Here is a 23,050-nt window from a genome sequence, read left to right on the forward strand (position 1 = left end):
GAATGGGTTGCCATTGCCTTCTCCAGGGGATCTTCCTGACCCAGGGATTGAACCCAGGTCTCCCGCACTGCAGGCAGACGCTTTACCCTCTGAGCCACCAGGGAAGGCACCAGAGGAGAAGTTTGGCTCTAAATCACAAGAGAATCTTATCAGTGGAGAAGGTACCAGCTCAAATCTGCATAACAAACTTATCCTTGTTTACTGTGCTAATAGCCTCCTGTAACTAACCTTTTCTCACCTTTCCTTCTTTGGTCTTTAGATGAAGATGATATTTAGGTCAGAATTCCAAGCCACCCTAGAGAGTTACTCATTTTCCCCTGTGCATCTACCATGTATACATGAGGTATACATGTTAATACATTTTTTCATTTTTCTCTTATTAATCTGTTTTTCATTATAGGAGTCTCAGCTAAAACTCAGAAGAATAAAGGAAAAATTATTTTCCTCCTTTAAAATCATCATAACAAATGAAGAAACTGAGACCTCAGAAAGTAAAATAACTCGGGTTCACACAGCCAATAAGCAATGGGTGAGGACTATTAATAAATCCAGAATTATACATGTTAATGACTTATTGTCATTTTCCTGTTGGTGAATTCCTACCTCCCAAGCATGCCATGCATCTGGAAACTTTGGAACCCTGAGAACATCTTATTAATGTATTTTGTGATCAATATTTCCTTGTTCTGAGATGAACATTGTTTTTCATAAAAATATTCAAATTTTTAGGTAGAAACTTACTTCCTCCCCAATGAACACTTCTTGGAGAAGGCACTGGCACCCCACTCCAGTACTCTTGCCTGGAAAATCCCATGGATGGAGGAGCCTGGTAGGCTGCAGTCCATGTGGTCGAGAAGAGTGGGACACGACTGAGTGACTTCACTTTCCCTTTCATGCATTGGAGAAGGAAATGGCAACCCACTCCAGTGTTCTTGCCTGGAGAATCCCAGGGACGGGGGAGCTTGGTGGGCTGCCGTCTATGGGGTCACACAGAGTTGGACACGACTGACGCAACTTAGCAGCAGCAGCAATGAGCACTTCTGACTAGAGAGAAATTGCTGAATTTGTTGACTCAGAAGAAAAATAAAGTGCATCTACTATCCAGTTTATGGCTTTTATTTTGGGGAGGTGGTAGGAGGAAGTCTAGATTGCCACCCCTATAAATAATTTCATTTTTATCATATTCAACATCATCTACCATACTGCACGTAGAGGTGGTTTTGAGAGCTTTGTGGAGATTATTTTTTCAATAGTACCGATGGTTCTGATAGATATTTAAGGCATCTTGGGGAACAAGAATATGATCCTGAGTCAGGGGAACTCGGTCATGTAAATCACGTTGTTTCATGTCCTTCGGCTTCTAAACATCTAAAATGAGCACATATTATATTGGCTGATTAACTAATTGCTGGAGTCACTGAAGGCCCAAGCTACAATCTCATGCTTGACCACACACCAGGGATTTTTCTATTACTTATTTTTCTGGATCTTTGCCTGTTTTCCTCTCTCTATCCATAAACACATATGTATAATGGCTAGTGAACACTTCCTCACCAGCACACACATTAATATTTCACTTTTCATGGATATGCTAGGTCAGAACATTTTCTGTTATGAAGCTAAGTATTAATATAAAACATCTTCTCTCACCAAAGGGATGCCAAATTTAGTTTTAAAGCTGTTTTGTCGGAATATAATGGGAGAAAGAGCCATCATCATTTGGAGATGAAGTTTCCTATGAAGGAGAAAACATTAATGCCTGGTATGCTTTTAATTTTAACACCAGTGTGTCAAAATTGAATACACTGAATACAATTCGTCTGCTGATAAACTCTCATTTAATTCTGAACATAACTGCAAAAAGGAATTATACACTGAAATTCACCGTGAAAATTATCTTAGAAATGAGCGAAGCTAAAAGAGGAATATATCCTCATACTCCTGAAAGTTTACAAGATTTGCTAAAAATGATTAATATAGAATATTTATAAGAGCCTCCTCTATTTACTAGCTCAATATCCTCACAGTTCTACCCACGATCTAAAGGGAGTTGATCATAGTCAGAAATGTTTCTAAGTCTGGAAGCATGGTATATTTTTTCATCTATTTGTGTCATCTTCAATTTGTTTCACCAGTGTCTTACAGTTTTGGGAGTACAGGTCTTTTGCTTCCTCAGGTAGGTTTCTTCCTAGATATTTTATTCTTTTTGATGTGAGGGTAAATGGGATTGTTTCCTTAATTTCTCTTTCTGGTCTTTTGTTGTTAGTATATAGAAATGTAACAGTTTTCTGTGTGTTAATTTGTATCTCGCCGCTTTACTGAATTCGTTGATTGTCTCTAAGAGTTTTCTGGTAGCGTCTTTAGGATTTTCTAGGTGTAGTATCATGTCATCTGCAAACAGTGACAGTTTGTTCATATTTTCCAATGAATTCCTTTTACTTCTTTTTCTTCTCTGGTTGCTGTGACTAGGACTTCCAAAACTATGTTGAATAAAAGTGGTAGAGTGGGGGGCATTCTTGTCTTGTTCCTGATCTTAGAGGAAGTGCTTTGAACTTTTCACTGTTGAGACTGATGTTAGCTATGGGTTTGTCATATGTAACCTTTATTATGTTAAGATATGTTCCCTCTGGGCTTCCCAGGTGGTTCAGTGATAAAGAAGAAGCAGATGTGCATCTGATCCCTGAGTGGGGAAGATCCTCTGGAGAAGGAAATGGCAACCCACTCTAGTAATCTTGCCGGGAAAATTCCATGGACAGAGGAGCCTGGCAGGCTATAGCCCATGGGATCTCAAAAGAGTTGGACATGACTTAAAGACTAACCAACAATAAATGTTCCCTCTGTGTCCACTTTCCGGAGAGTTTTTACAATAAATAGATGTTGGATTTTGTCAAAAGCTTTTTCCTGCATCTATCAAGATAATCATATGGTTTTTATTTTTCAATTTGTTAATGTGGTATATCACACTAATTGATTTATAGATATTGGAAAATCCTTGCATCCCTGCGATATATCCCACTTGATCATACTGCATGATCTTTTAAATTTAAAAGCTTTTGGATAGCAAAGAAAACCATAAACAAAACACAAAGACAATGCACAGAATGGGAGAAAATGTTTGCAATGATGTAACCGACAAGGGTTTAATTTCCAAAATACATAAACAGCTCATACAACTCAATACCCACCCACCAAAAAAACCCTAATAAAAAATGGGCAGATCTAAATAGATGTTTCTCCAAAGAATACATACAGTGGCCAACATCTCTAATTATTAGAGAAATGTAAATCAAAATAACAATGAAGTATCACATCACACTGGTCAGAATGGTTGTCATCAAGAGTCTACAAATAATAAATGCTGGAAAGGGGGTGGAGAAAAAAGAACTCTCCTATACTACTGGTGGAAATGTAATTTGGTACAGCTTCTATGCAGAACAGTATGGAGATTCATTAAAAATCTAAAAATAGAGTTACCATATCACAAAGCCATTAAAATGAATGAAATAATGTCATTTGCAGCGATATGGATGGACCTAGAGAATATCATACTAACTAAAGTAAACCAGATAAAGACAAATATCATATGATATTGCTTATATGTGGAATCTAAAAAATAATACAAATGAACGTACTTACAAAATAGAAATAGAGCCATAGACATAGAAAACAAACTTATAATTACTGAAGGGGAAAGGGTGTAGGAAGGATAAAGTAGGAGTTTTGGATTAACATACATATGCTACTATACATAAAAATAGATAACCAACAAGAACCTACTATATAGCACAGGGAACTATACTCAATATTTTGTAATAACCTATAAGGGAAAAGAATCTGAAAAAGAATATATATGTATACATACATATATATATATGTATATCTATTCTTTTTCTAATTCTTTTTGCCGACAAAGGTCCATATAGTCAAACCTATGATTTTTCCAGTAGTCATGTACGAATGTGTCCATAAAGAAGGACCATAAAGAAGGCTGAGTGCTTTCAAACCGTGGTGTTGGAGCAGACTTTTGAGAGCCCCTTGGACTGCAAGGAGATCAAAACCAGTCAATCCTAAAGGAAATCAACCCTGAATATTCAGTGGAAGGACTGATGCTGAAATTTCCAATACTTTGGCCACCTGATGTGAAGAGCTGGCTCATTAGAAAAGACCCTGATGCTGGTAAGGATTGAAGGCATAGGAGAAAGGGATGACAAAGGACAAAATGATTGGGTGGCATCTCTGACTCAATGGACAGGAGTTTGAGTAAGCTCCAGGAGATGGTGAAGGACAGGGAAGCCTGGCATGCTGCAGTTCATGGGGTTGCAAAGAGTCGGATACAACTGAGCAACTGAACAACAACATAACTGAATCACTTTGCTGTGCACCTGAAACTAACATGACATAAATCACTATACTTCACTTTTAGAATAAAGAATATATGGTACCAAAGAAGCCAGAGGAAGAAGTAAATTGAGAGGGAAGGAATAATGGCAAGATCTTTTTCGGCAAAGAAGTTAAAGTTGATAAGGTTTTGGAAAAAGTCTATAAGATTTGGTGATGAGAATATTCAGGCAGTTTTATTTAAGGGCTGAAAGTCATGGGAAGCTGAGCAAGCAGTTAAGCCCCTGTTACCTGATACTGTGAGGTTTGTAGAGGATTCAGTAATCAGAGTATTTAAACTTTTTCTATCAGTGCTTAGCAGCTTAAAGACATGAGCAGAGGATGTATGGTGCAGGGAAGGGATGGGTATACCTGATACTTGGGGTTGAAGATTTTAATGGTGGGAATGGGTCTAAGGATTGAAGTTTGTTAGAAAAGACAGCATTGAAATATCTGACTACGGGCTTTTGCTTCAAAAAGGAGACAAAGTCAGAAGGCCAGAAGAGGATTTAAGAGACTTTTCAAACTGCATTCTTTGTTTCAACTTGGACCAGTGAGTCAGAGATAAGGCCAACGTGTACTGATCTCAGTACCTTCCCCCACTAAACATCACAAAAACTTTGTTTTGATCAGTTTTGGTTATTAGGGCTTGGCTCAGACGGTAAAGAATCCACCTGCAATGTGGGAGACCTGGGTTCCATCCCTGGGTTAAGAAGATCCCCTGGAAGAGGGCATGGCAACCGTTCTAGAATTCTTACCTGGAGAATCCCATGGAAAGGGGAGCCTGGCGGGCTACAGTCCATGGGGTCACAAAGAGTTGGACACAACTGAAGCAACTAAGCACAGCACAGCATGCTGCGTTTCCTTGCTGTTTGCTCCCCAGTTCCACTTTCCACCCTTTTACATTCTGCTCTGTGACCTGGTAGGCTGGTGAATAGGGACCATAACAGTTTGCTCTCCTGCTTCTATTTGTATTCAGCTACTGGGGACCACTGGTCTGAGACTGGAGGGACGGAGAATGTGAGGGAGGTATTCACTCTTCTGGCTTCCTTACTATAAGGTCATTTGGTTCTCTCCCCTTCAGGCCTAGAGAGTAATAATGCCCTGCTCTCTTAGCCCTTTGTGATTTCTCTAGTCTCTGTCACACATTTGAAATTTCCTATATATGCTGCATATGCTTTACTTTCTCAAATTACCCAAGTTGAAAGTTCCATCTGGACCCTGTCTGACACAATTTTTATGTGAGATTTCATTATAAAATTTTGCATCACTTAAAAAAAATGTTTGAAATTGGTGGACTAGTACAGGAGTTGGCAAATTTTTTTTCCTAAAGAGCCATATAGTAAATATTTTTGGCTTTACAGATTATACAATACCTGTCATCATTCTTCAACTCTGTTCTCTTAGTGATAAAGCAGCATAGATAATAAGTGAATGAATGTGCCTATGTTTCAATGAAACTTTATTTACAAAGATAAGGCAGTGGGTTTTACTTTTGGCCTATTAGACTGTAGTTTACTGATCCTTGATCAAGGAGAAGCAGTCTTCTGCTTGATTCATAAGAGTGGTTCTCAATCTGGGAAGACTTTGACCCTTAGGGTATGTTTGACAGTATCTAGACATTTTTGATTATCACAACTGGAGGAGGGTTATGCTTGGGGAATGTGTCCCTGAGCTAGTTCTTTTCATTATCATCTTCTGGGGCTCTGTGTTTAAGACAGGATACCTTAACATTTCAGAAGGGGAAGAAGAGGAATTGATAATGCCAACATGGGTTATTATACTATGAGTTTTATTTATTTTTTTGTACTATGAGTTTTCAATGAAACTACATATGATCCTGAAATTATTGAACCAGAACAAAATTGCAGTATTTGTATTCCCTGAACTGAACTGATATTTCTTTTGACTAATGTCCTTATTTACTGACAGGAGACCATGTCTCACTCCTCACTCACCCTACCACCATATCATTAATTAGAGGACAAGTTGAAGAACCAAGGACACATAGAAATCTGTGTCTGGATGACATCATAATTTTGATCAGCTTAACGTCTGCCAGTAGTTTTGAAGAGATGCTTAACTTTTGGAAATCACTTCTTTATTGCAACCAAAGCTATTAAGTTTAAAGGTCCGTAAAGATGAGATAAACAGTCATAAAGACCTTTTGAAATTCATCCACAGTGTGGTAAATGGATTTAATCACTGTCAGTTAAAAATGGTGATGTTTTAGCAATGTCCGTACACTGGTAAAAATCAGACCACTGACTGCTTAATGGGGGACAAATATCTCAGTGGATGAAATGTTGCTGATTTGTGACTTCTGAGTCATTTTTACAGGGTTTTCAAGGGAATAACTTGACCTTAGTGTACTACAATGAAAAACAGCTCTATATCTAGGCTCATTCTTTTTAAAATTAATTTTAGAGTTCATTTTTTCTAGTAAACACTTTTCTCATAGTCTAATTTATAGATTGATAATCCTTAAAAGATCATTTTAGAATAATTCTGACCTTGAATATCAGGAAAAGAAATGCAATTGAAAAGTTAAGCCAAATTTAGCAAGTATATAAAATACACAGTATAATCTTAATCCGGCTAGTATTGATTGTTTTCTGTGTGCCAGACAGTATACTAAACAGTTTTCACAGATTACATTTTTAATTCTTCTGGTAAACTGGAGGTATGTGCAATTATCATCACCCTCATTCTCTAGATGAAGAGAACTGGGGCATGAAGAGATTACATAATTGGTTCAAAATTACACAGTAAGTAGTGCTGTTGGAATTTGCACCCAGGCAATTTAATTTCACAGCCTACATACACTTAATCACTCTCTTATGCCACTTTCCTTTGCTGTACTTTGGTGTAAATATGAGAGGATTATTTTGAAGGTATTATGGTATATTTAATCTTAATAACCCAGGTAGTAAAGATGTCTATAATACAAGTAAGTTGTGTGGTCTTGGGAAATCACGTAAATTGCATCAGTAGAATGAGGGACAATACTGAGTAATTTGTAAAATGGCCTTTCTACTCCAACATGGTGTTTCCAAGATAGTGTATAATATTTCTCAACCATATCATTCAATCAAATGGTCATCCTTTTATCATTAAAATGTTTGGAATAAACACTTTCCAAATTTGCAGAAAAATTACCCAGTCCTTTCTGACCTCATTGGTTGGTGCTTACATGTAATAAGAAACTCTGTAGTCAAAATAGGAATAATATTGTTTAAGTCATTTTTCTTGTCATAAAAGAGATGTTTTGCGAGTATAGAAGTTTCATAGAATTTTAGACCGTAAAGGCTTTAGCCATAATCTAATCTGTCCTTATTACATCATAAATGAGGAAGCTGAAATCCAGAGAGGTTCAGGGATGTGTCCAGATTCACAAAGCTACTTCATTCATAGTAGAACTAGACTACAATGATCTAGGTTCAGATCCCAGATCTCTTTCAATGAGTCACAACCGCTTCTATCTTAATGTCCCCGAGTTATGAAAAACCACTGGCCAGTTTTCATCCAAGTTTATTGGAATAGAAAGGTCTGGGTTTGAATCTCAGCTTTTTGCTTATAGATGTGAAATGCTGGGGAAGGTTGAAATGAAAATATGTACATGTATGTTTATATATAGATATTTGCATACACTATACACTAAACCTTCAGAGATAATGTTTCAAGCATACTAACTGAGACAATACCAAATGTTAAAAGACCACTGTGAATTTCAAAGCTTCCAAAATAACTTCATTCATCACACAAGCATTTACATGCATTTTACAAGATGATATCACACGAAAAGGCCATTCACTGCCGCATGATTTTTAAGAGCAAGGATGGGAACAACTCAAATGACCACCAAGAAAGACTGTGGACTTGTGACGTTATATCCATATTATAAAATATTATGCAGGTGAGAGGGAGGATGAGAACTATTTCTATCCATAGCCAGGAGTAATCTCGAGGATAAATTGTTAAGTTAAAAAGCAAGATAGAGAAAACTCAGAAAACTCAGGAACCACCATTTATCCAAGAAGAGTATGTAAGTATGAGTATGTGTTTGTGCATATACATAAGAACATATGAGTATAAATATATACGTGTGTATATATCATGGTTAATTTTGTGTCATCTTGGCTTGGCTGCAGTGCCCAGTTATTTGGTCAAACTGGTCTAAATGTTGCTATACAGGTATTTTTTAGGAGTGAATAACATTTAAGTCAATAGACTTTGAGTAAAGTATTAATAGATTATCTTTCTAATATGGGTGGACCTTATTCCATCAATTGAAGGTTTTAAGAGTAAAGACCAAGGGTTCCCAAAGAAGAAGGAAGACTGCAAAAGACTGCAAAATCAACTCTTACCAGAATTTCCAGTTTGGTGGCTTGCCTTACAAGTTTCAGACTTGCCACTCTCCACAACTGTGTGAGCCAGTTCCTCAAAATCAATCAATTAGTCTCTATCTCTTGTTCTTATATATCTGAATGGAAATGAAAAGGATGAAGAGGATGGGGATAGAAGCAAGTGAGACTTCTCTGGGTATAGCTTGTTAGTAGGTATGACTTGAAACCAAGTTAATATTTTCTATAATTAGAAAAACAGAAAAATAAAAGAGGAAGAATTTCTTAAGAGAAAGCAAAAATAAACATATTAACTGTGAATCAAGTTGGTGGCAAGAGAAATGATTTCAAGTGACTTTAAAGCATAATAATTTGAGTGCACAGCTCTAGTCAGATTAAAAACAAAGGTAAAAGAACACACACAAAAGGTGCCTGCAATATTGATTGTACCAAAAAGCAGCAGAACTATGAAAGACTCTAGGGGTTTTATCAAAATAACTCGAGTCCCCAAAAGTGACTCCCATCATCCAGAGATGAAATAATTTGAATATTAATAAGAATAACAATAATTAATTCTAATGTTATGAATGTAATCACATCATAGATATTCATAGCAGTGTGTTTAAAAATAATGAAATATCAGAAAGAAGCTAAAAAATAGTAAAGTGTATTCATTTATGAAAATGTCATTTAAATCTTGTAAAAAGACAATTTATGATTTAGGAAAATGTTTATGATATTAAGTAAAAAAACAACTTATAAAATATGTCTACAGTATATTTTAGTTTGCTAAAAATAATATATGTATAAGAATGCATATAAAGAAAACTGTATGAATATACTATATGAATATACTACATATTAGTATATACTCATATACTAACTATATGAATATACAACACACCATATCTATATGGCAGGATTGCAGGAGATTTTGTTTTATCTTCAACTTATTTTCCAATCTGCTGTAGTTAGGATGCATAATTTTATAATTTTTAAATGAAAGAGGCTATTTAGCAAATATTTATGAACTAAAAAATTCAAGTATTTTTTAAAAAGATAGCACGTGAATAGAAAGATTATTATTTTCAGGCTATAAATAATGCCTGTGCTCAGAGATTTGATATTCTGCATAGAAAACTACTGACTGAGTTCAACTTTTTTCATTTTGAAGACAAACAAAAAACGACCGCAAAAATGTGAGATGACTTGCCCGAGGCCATCATTACAAAGCAAAGAGAAAAAGTCCAAACTAGAAAATGTGATCATAGTTTTAAAATTACATTTCCCTTAATTTGAAGTTAACCTGAACCTGTTGTATTTCTGTTGTACAAAGCTTTGTACTCTCCTAAACCTAGAGAAAAATAGCCAAATTTGGTACAAGTGAATTTCTCATGGACTGATGAATAAGTGACTAAAAGACTGACCTCCAAGAATCTCAAGGTCTGTTCAGTGTAGATTTATAGTGATTATCTTGCACCACAAGGGTATATTGATATATTGGTATAACTAGCTGGTACTTCACCATTTAGAGAAATTCGGCCTTAGAGGGGAATCCTTCTGTAGAGTGTCTCATATGGTTCTAAGGAGACTGACACCATCAATTATCAATTCCAATTCAGCCAAAGAAAGCACTTTGACACAGGAGGGATTGTGTGTTTATGTCTGGCATCTTAAACTTATTTCCAGATGACTCAAAGCATAAAGCAAGAACTTTTCGAGGTGTAATAGGCTCCTCTGTCCATGGGATTCTCCAGGCAAGAATACTGGAGTGGGTAACCATTCCCTTACTCAGGGGATCTTCCTGACCCAGGGATGGAACCCAGGTATCCTGCACTGTAGACAGATTCTTTACTATCTGAGCCACCAGGGAATCCCAACAGAATATATAGTTAGCCACAGTTTAGGGGAAAAGAAGAGAAATGACCAATGGAGAACAAGAAAGAAATTTCAGTAGAGAAATTACTTCAGACTCTGATCTTCAAATTACAGTTTTAAAAGTTGCAAATTAGAACACATTTGTGTTACAAAAACAATTGAACAACAACAACAAAATAATCTAGATAGAAAAAAGTGAAAATGCAGTTAAAAACTAAGAGAATAGATTTGTCATGTCTTTTGATTCTGGAGTGGGTTGACGGACTCTTTAGCCAGCCTAAGGAAAGCAAAAAGACTTTTCTTTTTTCTTTTTTTTTACTTTATTTTATTGGTTTTGCCATACATTGACATGAATCCACCACGGGTGTATACAAGCTCCCAATCCTGAATCCCTCTCCCACCTCCCACCCCATATCATCTCTCTGAATCATCCCCATGCACCAGCCCCAAGCATGCAAACAGACTTTTCACTACTGTTCCCTCCTATCCTAACTTTGAATCCAGAAAGTGCCACTGGAGAGCTTTTCCCTGCCCCAGCTAAGTGTTCTGTTTTCTCACCTTATCGGACTTTAGCTCTGCTCTAATTTGCTTGGGATGTTGGCTGAACTGAAAGTACAAGAAAAAACAAAAACAAAAGTCTCACAGAAAGAAAGCCAGTGGTTGTCAGGGACTGGGGAGAGGGATATGGAGAGAAACAGTTTAATGGTAGGGTCTTTTTTGGGAGTGATGAAAATGTTCTGAAACTTGATAGTGGTAATGGTTGTGAAACATTTGAATGTACTAAATGCCATAAAATTTTCACTTTACAGTGGTTAAAACAGTTTATTTTGTTAGTGAGTTTTACAGTAAACAAAATTAAGGCCTCAATGTATTGCATCTGAGGCTTTAATTTTTGTAGTAGTGTAGTGGGGAATGATATAGGGAAGAATGGGGAGGTGCTAGCATCATAGAAGCCAAAGAGAGTGAGTGTGAGGGGCGCTAGGGACTGAGCTAAAATCAGTGGGACACCTGGCTTGGAAATGAGTCCTAATTTTATTTGGTGAACCCATTTTTAGTTGTTCTTTCTTAGCACTACCCCAGCATCTAATTCAGTTCACCCAAAATTGTACAGAAGTCCTGAGTGGGCTGTCTAATAGTCTAATGTGGTTTGTGAATTTTTCTTCCCTAGCAGCATCTTTTATTTTGTTATTTATTTTATTTAGTATAAATGTCTTTAGATGGAGTATGCTTTCTCCAGTTTTGTATGTTCCCTGTGGATCCCTAAAATTTTAAATTATTCTTGTTTTATTAATTTATGATAACATGCCTAGTGCATGAAAGCATTTGTGTTTGCACTCCTGATTTTTTAGTAGCTTACTCATTTAAAGCACAATGCTAGAAATAGTTTACTCCAAGTAGGTTTTTGCCTCACAGAGTGTTTTTAAAATGAAGACACATAGGAAGGATAAATGCCCAAATGATAATAAAAATTAAGTGCATTGGAAACAAAGACAAATGCAAAGACCATGTAATATCTGATTCCCTTCCACTCTGCTCACTGCACTGAAATGTAGTTAAAGACAAATGGTGTTTGTTAAAGAACGGGGGAAAAATACCATCATATCTGTAACTAATAGTCATCAGGGCATAACTATATCATAACATACTTATAGCTTGGGAAGGAGGAGTGCAATTACATCTTTAATGAAAACAACTTTGGTGTATATATGCATATATATATATATATATAAAATGAAAAAAATATATATGCTTGGATTCTTAGCAATCTAACAGCAGTGCTCTCAGGAAATAAAGCAACTATTTATTGACTCTGCCTGGATGCTTTATATATGTCATTATTGGTGCTCATAACAACCCTACAAGTATGAGAACCTTGACATTAGTGAGAGGATGTATCAAATATTTCCCAAGCCCTCAATTTCAAAAATGTGAACATGGATCTTGGCTTTTCTGAATCACATGTTTTTAAAAAATCAGATGTCATTTATGGGTAGTCTCAAATTTCATTAAAATATTTTTTCGAACTATTAGAATCTTAATTTTATCTCTGCTTTGCTAGTCACTTAGATAAACAAACAAACAAACAAACCAAAATCACCTTAGAGAAAGACTCCATGAAGAAATGAGCAGAGCAACAGGAGCTGACTAACCTAGGCAATCAGCTTAAATCACTCACTAAGGATTTGCTCCAGTACATCAGCCTCCTAGAACTGCCCAGAGTGTGCTCATTCTTCAGACAATTATCTCCTGCTGGAATAAGCATAACTGTTCACACCTTTATGGAGAAGTTTTAAGTGTTTGAATCTTTGACCTTGGTAATCTATTCTATGGGAAATAATTGTAAGGTATCCATAAAGATTTATGTGAATTTTGATAATAGTTTTAGTTTTAACAGTGAAAACTTGCAAGGTGCCAGTTATCATTCTATTGTCCTGAGCTCCAAATTCACCCTTCTTTGTCTTCCTTTGTGTTATGTAGCCGAGTCCTGTAAACTCTTCTTTTGCCAGCTGGTGGGTTATTCACTTCATCAGCAGAGGGCAGTTTAGAGTAGTTTCAAGAAAACACTTCTTTTCCAGGTTGTAGCCCTCTAGATACATTCGGAGCCCCACAGCCTTAAGCAGGAGGTTGAGTGGCACCCTCAGGCCATCTCTCCTTATCTGCAGCCACTTGAGAGCAACCAGCAATGTTGGCCACATCTACAGCCACACTCTGGCCTATCCATACTAGCCAGCAAAGGCATGCCATCCCTGCCCGTCAGCTCCCACCTCTCCACACCTACCAGCAATGATGAGCTGTTTTTACAGCTAGTTCTCTCAGCCAAGTGTTTCTTTTGTTTTTGTTTTTCCTTTGCTATAGTAGGCTGCCTGTGGTACTGACTCATGTTGAAGAGGGTTGAATTCAGCCTTGGGTCCCAGACGGCTTCTCCTAGTCTCTTATTGTCCTTCTTCCTCAGTCTATAGATAGTACTTGCTCTTTTTAAAATTTTATTTTATATTGGAGCATACTTGATTAATGGGGCTTCCCAGGTGGTGCTAGAGGTAAAGAATCTGCCTGGCAGTGCAGGAGACACAAGAGACACGGGTTTGATCCCTGGGTCTGGAAGAGCCCTTGGAATAGGAAATGGCATCCTACTCCCGTATTCATGCCTGGAAAATTACATCGGCAGAGGAGCCTGGTGGGCTGCAGTCCATGGAGTTGCAAAGAACTGGACGTGACTAAGTGACTGAGCACATAATTGATTAACAATGTTGTGTTAGTTCTAGGTGTACAGCAAAGTGATTCAGTTATACATATATGCATATCTATTCTTTGTCAAATTCTTCTCCCATTTAGGTTATCACAGGATATTAAGCAGTGTTCCCTGTGCTATACAATAGGTCCTTATTAGATTAAAATAGGTAATCTATTTTAAATATAGAAGTATGCACTTGTCAATCCCAAAGTACCACAAATTAAAAGAGCAGGGAATTTAAAGTTAGAGCCCCCTTCAGTTCAGTTCAGTTCAGTCGCTCAGTCATGTCTGACGCTTTATGACCCCATGGACTGTAGCATGACAGGCTTCTCTGTCCATCTCCCAGAGCTTGCTCAAACTCATGTCCATTGACTCAGTGATGCCATCCAACCATCTCATCCTCTATTGTCCGCTTCTCCTCCTGCCTTCTATCTTTCCCAGCATCAGGGTCTTTTCAAATGAGTCAGCTCTTCGCATCAGGTGGCCAAAGTATTGGAGTTTCAGCTTTAGCATCAATCCTTCCAATGAATATTCAGGACTGATTTCCTTTAGGATGGACTGGTTGAATCTCCTTGCTGTCCAAGGGACTCTCAAGAGTCTTCTCCAACATCACAGTTCAAAAGCATCAATTCTTCAGTGCTCAGCTTTCTTTATAGTCCAACTCTCACATCCATGCATGACTACTAGAAAAACCTGACTAGACAGACCTCTCACTAGATGGACCTTTGTTGGCAAAGTAATGTCTCTGCTTTTTAATATGATGTCTAGGTTGGTCATAGCTTTTCTTCTAAGGAGCAAGCATCTTTTAATTTCATGGCTGCAGTCACTATCTGCAGTAATTTTGGAGCCCCCTAAAATGAAGTCTGTCACTGTTTCCATTGTTTCCCCATCTATTTGTCATGAAGTGATGGGACCAGATGTCATGATCTTAGTTTTCTGATTGTTGAGTTTTAAGCCAACTTTTTCACTCTCCTCTTTCCCTTTCATCAAGAGGCTTTTTAGCTCCTCTTCACTTTCTGCCATAAGGGTGGTGTCATCTGCATATCTAAGGTTATTGATATTTCTCTCTGCAATCTTGATTCCAGCTTGTGCTTCATCCAGACTGGCATTTCGCATGATGTACTCTGCATATAAGTTAAATAAGCAGGGAACAATATACAGCCTTGATGTACTCCTTTCCCAATTTAGAAGCCTCTTAGAGCCTACTTTTACCTGTTTTAGTAGTTAGTTTTTTGAATATTTATTTTTCCCTGTTCAAATAACTGTTGTGGTTTCCGTCTCCCAACTGGATCTTGATTAGTATGTAAGTTAAATGTTCAGCAATAAAGGATTATTTGAATAATTGTGGATATATCCATTTAATGGAATAATATTGAGATCTATCAGTGCTCTTCAATCAAAGTCCACCAGGAACACACTTGTAGCTAAACAAGTTGAGGATTTATTATTTGTAGCAGGAAGAACGCACATCATGGGAAACTGTGGGAAGTTTCAGTAGGAAGAGATTAGAAAGAACCCTTTACAGGGTTTGGGATTTGGTTGGGCAATTTGTGGGAAGGTTTAAGAAAGAGATTTGGTCTAGATTGGGTGTTGTCAGAATGTGAGAGTAATTCTATGGTCGGATATTTTAGAGGTGCCATAGTGATATTGCTTTTATCTGTACTTATACAAGGTTATGAAGAGGCCTTGCTTTATATAATCCTGTCATGATGTCAGAGTAACCTTGCCTAAGGTTGGTATTCTATGAGATTGTTTATGTCCAGTAGGAGAGTAACATGGCCTTGCTGGGAATGTCAGATCATTTCTGAACATGAGTTCTTTTTCAGAGCTTTCAGCTATCATTTAAGAAGTCTGGCTACCCTTGGGCTACCACCTGGAGTGACCACATGCTTACATATATAGAGAGATGGCTCAGAGTTCAGTCTCTAACTATTGAATGCTGGGTAACAGACAATTGAATAAAGAAGACGCTGAGCTGATCTCAGCCCCAGTCATTGTCTGGCCATAACTGTGTGAGTGACCTGCATGCAGTGAGAACTACCTAGCTGAGCCCAGCTGGCCTCTAATCTGGTGAGTAAAGTAAATAATTCCATTGATTTACTACTTTGGAGTGATTTGTTGTTCAGTAATAGAGAACTGTTACAATATTTGGTAGGCAGTTAGCTGTATAGTTCTGGAGCTCAGGAGAGAGATCAAAGCCTGGAGGGAGAGGTTAGAAAGTCCTTTAGCAAGGAGAAAGCAGTTACAGTCATAGATGAAGTCATCAGGGAGATAATGGAGATAATGTACATTGAGAAAAAGAAAAAAAAAAATCTTGAGTATCACCTTTAGCAACAACTCTAAAGGGATCAAGATTAAAGAAGCATTTGCAAGGAGACTGAGAAGGAGTTATCCGAAGACGTCCAGGAGGGATGATGTCAGGGAAGTCAAGAATGAGAGTATGCAAAACGAAGGGCATTTTCCACAGAGTCAAATGCTGTGGAGGGAGGTCAATTAAGACAAGGACTGAAAAGTATTCTTTGGATTTACCAACAATGAGTTTACCTTGTTGGCAGAAGTTGTTTCAGGGAAACTGGAGGCTAAGCAGTGATGGACAGAAACCAGGTTGCAGAGATAAGGAGGGAGGAGAAGATAAGAAAGAGAATACCAAAGTTCCTGCTGTTTCACCACATTATGCTGACTTTCTCCATACTATTCATTGGTATATAATTTTTTCTGCAATTCAATGACCCATAAAACAATCACATCATGTCATGAAACATAATTCCAGAATAGCATGGATTTATCACATCCTGATATATATTGAGTGTTATACTTTAACCTGCAGTTTCCAGTTATAAATACATTACTCTGTGTGTTTGCCTTTATAATCACTTTAAATCTCTCATTGTTTATTTCTCTTGAAAGTAAAGTAGTTCATCATTAAAAATAGTACTCAGTGTTCATCGGTGCCATGTAGTTACTTCAGAAACACTTTCAGTTTAAAAGTTATAAACTCTTGAGGCACCTTTGCAGGAGGAATAACTTACTTTCATCAGAAAAGTCTGGGGGAAATATTCTAGTCTTAGCCTGCTAATTCGTTGGTTTGATTGTCAGGGCTTCCATGACAGTTCATTCTCCTGGGACACTGATATGGGGCTCTGCTAACGCAAGGGGGAGGTCAAGGCCTCTTTGGCAACAGGGAATGAGTTATCAGGGGGGTGTGGAAAGAAATTCTCTTCAGTTCAACCTGTAAGTGGATCTGGACATAATGGCCTCATTTGATTCCTCTAAGTTTCTCTTTCCCACTTATTTTCAGGGCAGATCTTACCCCTAACTCTTTGTTTATTTGCTTGTGGTTTCGTGCCATAAATGTGTGGACACAAGCACTATGATAAAAATCGGAGTGAGGCTTTTTGAATGAAGAGTTTACATTTCAAAGGACTTGAAATTTATATTTCAAATGTCGCTTCCAAATGAGCCTTTCCACACAGACAAAACACAATGAACATATTAAGAAGATGAGAAATAACACGTATGTTTAACTCCTGTTGCACTCCTGGACTACAGTGGCTGTAATATCCTTTTACAAATCCTATAGTTGCCTTGTAAACAATAGCCTGAGTATATTATATTTAAAAATAGTCTTTTGTTAGGTGTAAAAGTTTAAAATCTACTTTTGTTGTTAAAAATCTGGCTTTGGCATTTTTTCATAGTTTGGGATGTTAGAAACCTCTAAAATGGAAAATTTGTAGACATTGCTCAGTATTTGAGAAGCTCTGCCAGGGGAAGTAATTTCGACCCTGTGTGGAAAGGTATGGAGGATAATTCTGTGAGTGCTCAGAGGGGTTGGAAAAGTTAGAAATGAACATTTATGCACTGAGCACATTTCGTTGTGCTTAGCACCATACTAGGGGCTACACATTCTATTACATTTAATCATGGAGAATTGCCTGGAATGAGGCTTAAGAACACAAAGTCCTGATGGAGATGGTCTGAGCTGTCAGCAGAACAGAAACTGCAGCACGTGAGACTTAAAAACAGCTTGCAGGGGGTATGGGATAAGGGTAGAAGGAAAAAGATCTTGGCAAATTTATTCTGCACAAATGCTTGTGTCATCCTTATTTGAGCAGACTGTGTGACTTTTCCCCTGAGTTCATCTGGTTGGCAAATGGCTGTAGATGCCTTTTGGACTGAAGGAAGGCATACAGAAGGCACGTATGAATCTTGGCTGAGTGATAAACAGAAGCCGACCTTCAGAGAATTTCTGGTATGTGTGCATGTTTGTGTGCACGCGAGCATGTATGTGCATGTACACAGGCTGACTGTACCACTGGTTTACATCTCATTTTCAACTGAAAAGATTTCACGTACTTTTTTAGCGTGGCTCAAGTGAATTATTTTTGGTAATGAAAAGTAGAGCATGATCCAAAAGTTCTTTGCTTTTGCCATCAGGGATAGCAGTACTTTTATTTATAGCAATTTCAGGTCCCCAAATACCTTCAGCAGTTTTAATGGGGCAAACAAAAAAATAATTAAGTAGCAGATGATTAGATCATGTGTTTCTTTACAGAGTACTCTATTTTTCTTGCTTTTGGAAAGTACAGGTCTTCTTTTCTCAACTGTGGTTACAGCTAATTCTTCACCAAGATTTATTTAAAAGGAATATTCTTGCCCATGCAGCGAGAATATGGACAGAACAATTGACCTTATCTCTTGGTCTTGATGATTCAAGGAAAAATATATACATAAGAATCAAATCCTTTGAATTGGTTAATATTTATTATAATGGAACATACATGGAATGGAAATATACATGGAATGAAGTTTTAATTATACAGAAATAATTTCCCTAGTGTTATAATGGAAACATACAGCAGTAACTAGAAAATGTCTATTATTTATTGAGCCACTGCTATATGCTGGGCTCAGACGGTGGCTCAGACGGTAAAGTGTCTGCCTGCAATGCGGGAGACCAGGGTTCAATCCCTGGGTTGGGAAGATCCCCTGAAGAAGGAAATGGCAACCCACCCCAGTACTCTTGCTTGGAAAATTCCATGGACTGAGGAGCCTAGCAGGCTACATTCCATGGGGTCGCAAAGAGTCGGATACGACTGAGCAACTTCACTAGGTTCTTTCATATACTTATTACCTAATTTATACTCAAATAACAGGAGGAGAAGGGGACAACAGAGGATGAGATGACTGGATGGCATCACTGACTCGATGGACGTGAGTCTGAGTGAACTCCGGTAGTTGGTGATGGACAGGGAGGCCTGGTGTGCTGTGATTCATGGGGTTGCGAAGAGTCGGACATGACTGAGCAACTGAACTGAACTGAACTGAACTGAATCCTAGTAAGATATGTTTTGTGATTACCATTTGCTCTTTGCAGTCTCAAAGATATTAATATCAGGTAATGACTCCAAGGACAGTAGCCCAGCTGGGTTGAACCTAAGTTTGACTAGCTCTGAATTTATATTCTTTCCACTCAAACAAGCTGCCCCTCAGAGTCATCACAATTATTGAGGGTGACATTCAGTTCTATCACTAGGAATACAGCTATGTTTATTTTTGAATACTGTTCATACTCACAGAATCATTTACTGAGTTTCTACTCTCTTCTGTACATGATGATAAATGATGTGGAATCTAGAGATCAAAGATGAGATGTCCCTGCCCTCACAGAACCCACAGGTTAGTGAGAAAGTCTAGAAAGAATACTAATTATTATGGTGTTGGATGTTAGATATTATGAGAAATGTAGCAACAAGCTACTGATAGAGCCTGGGAAAAAACATAGGCTCTATGTGCATGTGTGGTATGTACAGTGTGTTTGTGTATGTTTGAGGTAAGATAAAGGACATTCAAAAGGAAGAGTATGTGTAAAGTCAAGTGATTGAGAGCATATGACTGATATAAGAAACTGCTAATTGTTTGGTTTAATTGGAACATAGTGGTAATGGGTAGCAGAGTGATGGAAAATGAGAATAAAAGTCTTTGAGAATGGTGAAATCAGGAATTCTACTTTTTGTAATGACTATAAACTTTCAAAATTGTCTTGATAAGGTAAATATGTTCCTTCTTATCTTCTAGAGACCCACTGTACTAATCATAATATTTTCCCAAAGAGGAAATGCAATTAGTACACAAGTATATGGGGAAAATAGCCTTACTGGTAATCCAAGTAAAGAAAAAAAAAAATAACCAATGAAAAATAAAACTGATAAAAATATCCAGTATTGTTAAGGATAAGTTGAGCTAGGCATATTTGTGTTTTGCTCATTGTTCTATAAACTGGTTGGACACTTTTGTAAAGCTCAATATATAATTAAGATGTTATAAGTGTTTATGCTCTTTAAATCAATGGCACTAGTTTTGGAACTCTGTAATAAACAGTTATTATAAATTATAAATATTTATTGCAAATATTTTTAATGGTGAGTCACTGTTGTTCAATCTTTATGTCTGACTCTTTGTTGACCCCATGGACTGCCACGTGCTGGGCTTCCCTGTCCTTCACTCTCTTCCAGAATTTGCTCAAGTTCATGTCCATCAAGTTGGTGATGCTATATAACCATTTTGTTCTCTACTGCCCTCTTCTCCCTTTGCCTTCAATCTCTCCCAGCATCAGAGTCTTTTCCAATAAGTGGACTCTTCCTATCAGGTGGCCAAAGTATTGAAGCTTCAGTTTTAGCATTAGTACTTCTAATGAATATTCAGGGTTGATTTCCTTTAGGACTGATGAGATTGATCTCCTTGAGGTCCAAGAGACTCTCAAGAGTCTTCTTCAGCGCAATTTGAAAGCATCAGTTCTTTGACACTCAGCCTTGTTTATTGTCCAGCTCTCACATTTGTACATGACTGCTGGAAAAATCGTAGCTTTGACTACACAGACCTTTGTCGGCCAAACGATGTCTTTGCCTTTTAATAGGCTGTCTAGATTTATAACAGCTTTTCTTCCAAGAAGCAAGCATGTTCTAATTTCATGGCTGCAGTCACCATCCACAGTGATTTTGGAGCCCAAGGAAATAAAATCTGTCACTCAGTCAGTCAGTTCAAGTCAGTTGTTCCTTTGTGTCCGACTCTTTTTGATCCCATGGACTGCAGCACGCCAGGCCTCCGTGCCCATCATCAACTCGCGGAGTTTACTCAAACTCATGTCCATTGAGTCGGTAATGCCATCCAACCATCTCATTCTCTGTTGGCCCCTTCCCCTCCCACCTTCAATCTTTCCCAGCATCAGGGTCTTCTCCAGTGAGTCAGTTCTTCGCATCAGGTGGCCAAAGTATTGGAGTTTCAGCTTCAGCATCAGTCCTTCCAATGAATATTCAGGACTGATTTCCTTTAGCATGGACTGGTTGGATCTCCTTGCTGTCCAAGGGACTCACAAGAGTCTTCTCCAACACCACAGTTCAAAAGCATCAGTTCTTTGGCACTCAGCTTTCTTTATAGTCCTACTCTCACATCCATACATAACCATTGGAAAAACCATAGCTTTGACTAGACAGACCTTTGTCAGCAAAGTATTGTCTCTGCTTTTTAATGTGGTCTAGATTGGTCATAACTTTTCTTTCAAGGAGGAAGCATCTTTTAATTTCATGGCTGCAGTCACCATCTGCAGTGATTTTGAATCCCCCCAAAATGAAGTCTGTCACTGTTTCCATTGTTTCCCCATCTATTTGCCATGAAATAATGGGACCAGATGCCATGACCTTAGTTTACTGAATGTTGAGGTTTAAGCCAACTTTTTCTCTCTCCTCTTTCACTTTCATCAAGAGGCTCTTTAGTTCTTCTTTGCTTTCTGCCATAAGGGTGATATCATCTGCATATCTGAAGCTATTGATATTTCTCTTTGCAATCTTGATTCCAGCTTGTGCTTCATCCACCTCAGTGTTTCTCATGATGTACTGAGAATATAAGTTAAATAAGCAAGATAATATACAGCCTTGACGTACTCTTTTCCTGATTTGGAACTAGTCTGTTGTTCCATGTCCAGTTCCAACTGTTGCTTCCTGACCTGCATACAATTTTCTCAAGAGGCAGGTCGGGTGGTCTTGTATTCCCATCTCTTTCAGAATTTTCCACAATTTGTTGTGATCCACACAGTCAAAGGCTTTGGCATAGTCAATAAAGCAGAAATAGATGTTTTTTCTGGAACTCTCTTGCTTTTTCAATGATCCAATGGATCACAACAAGCAAACTGTGGTGAATCATTAGACTCAGCCTAAGTAGCCATAGCACATCACTTTGATGCAACCTAATGTACCTTTAAAATTATATTTACAAATAACATACAAAATGCATTTTACACAATTCTAGTTTAAAAAGTAGGAAACTAAAATTATACACACACACACACACACACACACACACACACACACCTATTTCTCTTCCCAGTCCCCTAAACTATAAAACTATGCATTTTGTATATATATTTGTATGATTTTTGTATATTCATTATTGATTATTTAACTTTCAGAAATACTAGTAAATATTTTACTAATGAACAAGAAAAATGCTTATAGAATTCAATTTTGTTTCCTGATGTCTGGTAAACTACTCTCAGGTAGAACTGGCCAGCAAGGTGATAATTCACTTAAAAAATCCCAAGTATTGGCAAATTTTCTCTTGGAGTAAGAAGGCAATGGCAGCCCACTCCAGTACTCTTGCCTGGCAAATCCCATGGACAGAGGAGCCTGGTAGGCTGCAGTCCATGGGGTCGCTAGGAGTCAGACACGACTGAGCGACTTCACTTTCACTTTTCACTTTCCTGCATTGGAGAAGGAAATGGCAATCCACTCCAGTATTCTTGCCTGGAGGATCCCAGGGACGGGGGATCCTGGTGGGCTGCCATCTATGGGGGTCGCACAGAGTCGGACACAACTGAAGCGACTTAGCAGTAGCAGCTCTGCTGAACTCAAATGAGATCTTTTCCCCCTAAAACCCTTGCCCTCCTGTTTTTTTGAAAGATGGAATTCATGAAAAATTACCATCTATCATCTACAAATTGCTATGCACTACAGGGTCTATTAAACAGTATGACATTTTATTTTAATAACTATATATCCAAGGCTACCATGCCCTGTAGCTAGTCTCACATCAAATGCAGTCTTCTTAAACAGCCATTTTCTCAAAGTTCCTGTTTATGTGTAAAGCAAGTTGTTAGGGAAAGCAGCATAAAAATCTGGTGACTGAAAACATCAGCCATCCACATGCTCTTCTTATTTGAGAATGGCAA

At 37.8% G+C, this 23,050-nt stretch overlaps 1 long non-coding RNA gene across 2 annotated transcripts; it reads left to right on the forward strand.

Annotated features, from left to right (window-relative positions):
• The first annotated feature begins 433 nt into the window (after window positions 1–433).
• Window positions 434–19,013, forward strand: LOC120873114. 2 transcript variants are annotated; one of them, XR_005723387.1, is made up of 5 exons: window positions 434–529; window positions 15,503–15,562; window positions 15,657–15,900; window positions 17,943–18,079; window positions 18,984–19,013. It is a non-coding gene; the product is annotated as an uncharacterized LOC120873114 (long non-coding RNA). The 2 variants fall into 2 exon arrangements; XR_005723397.1 differs by lacking the exon at window positions 15,503–15,562.
• Window positions 19,014–23,050: the final 4,037 nt, after the last annotated feature.

The sequence above is a fragment of the Oryx dammah genome, unplaced genomic scaffold (assembly GCF_014754425.2).
Source record: "Oryx dammah isolate SB20612 unplaced genomic scaffold, SCBI_Odam_1.1 HiC_scaffold_1, whole genome shotgun sequence".
NCBI lineage: Eukaryota > Metazoa > Chordata > Mammalia > Artiodactyla > Bovidae > Oryx > Oryx dammah.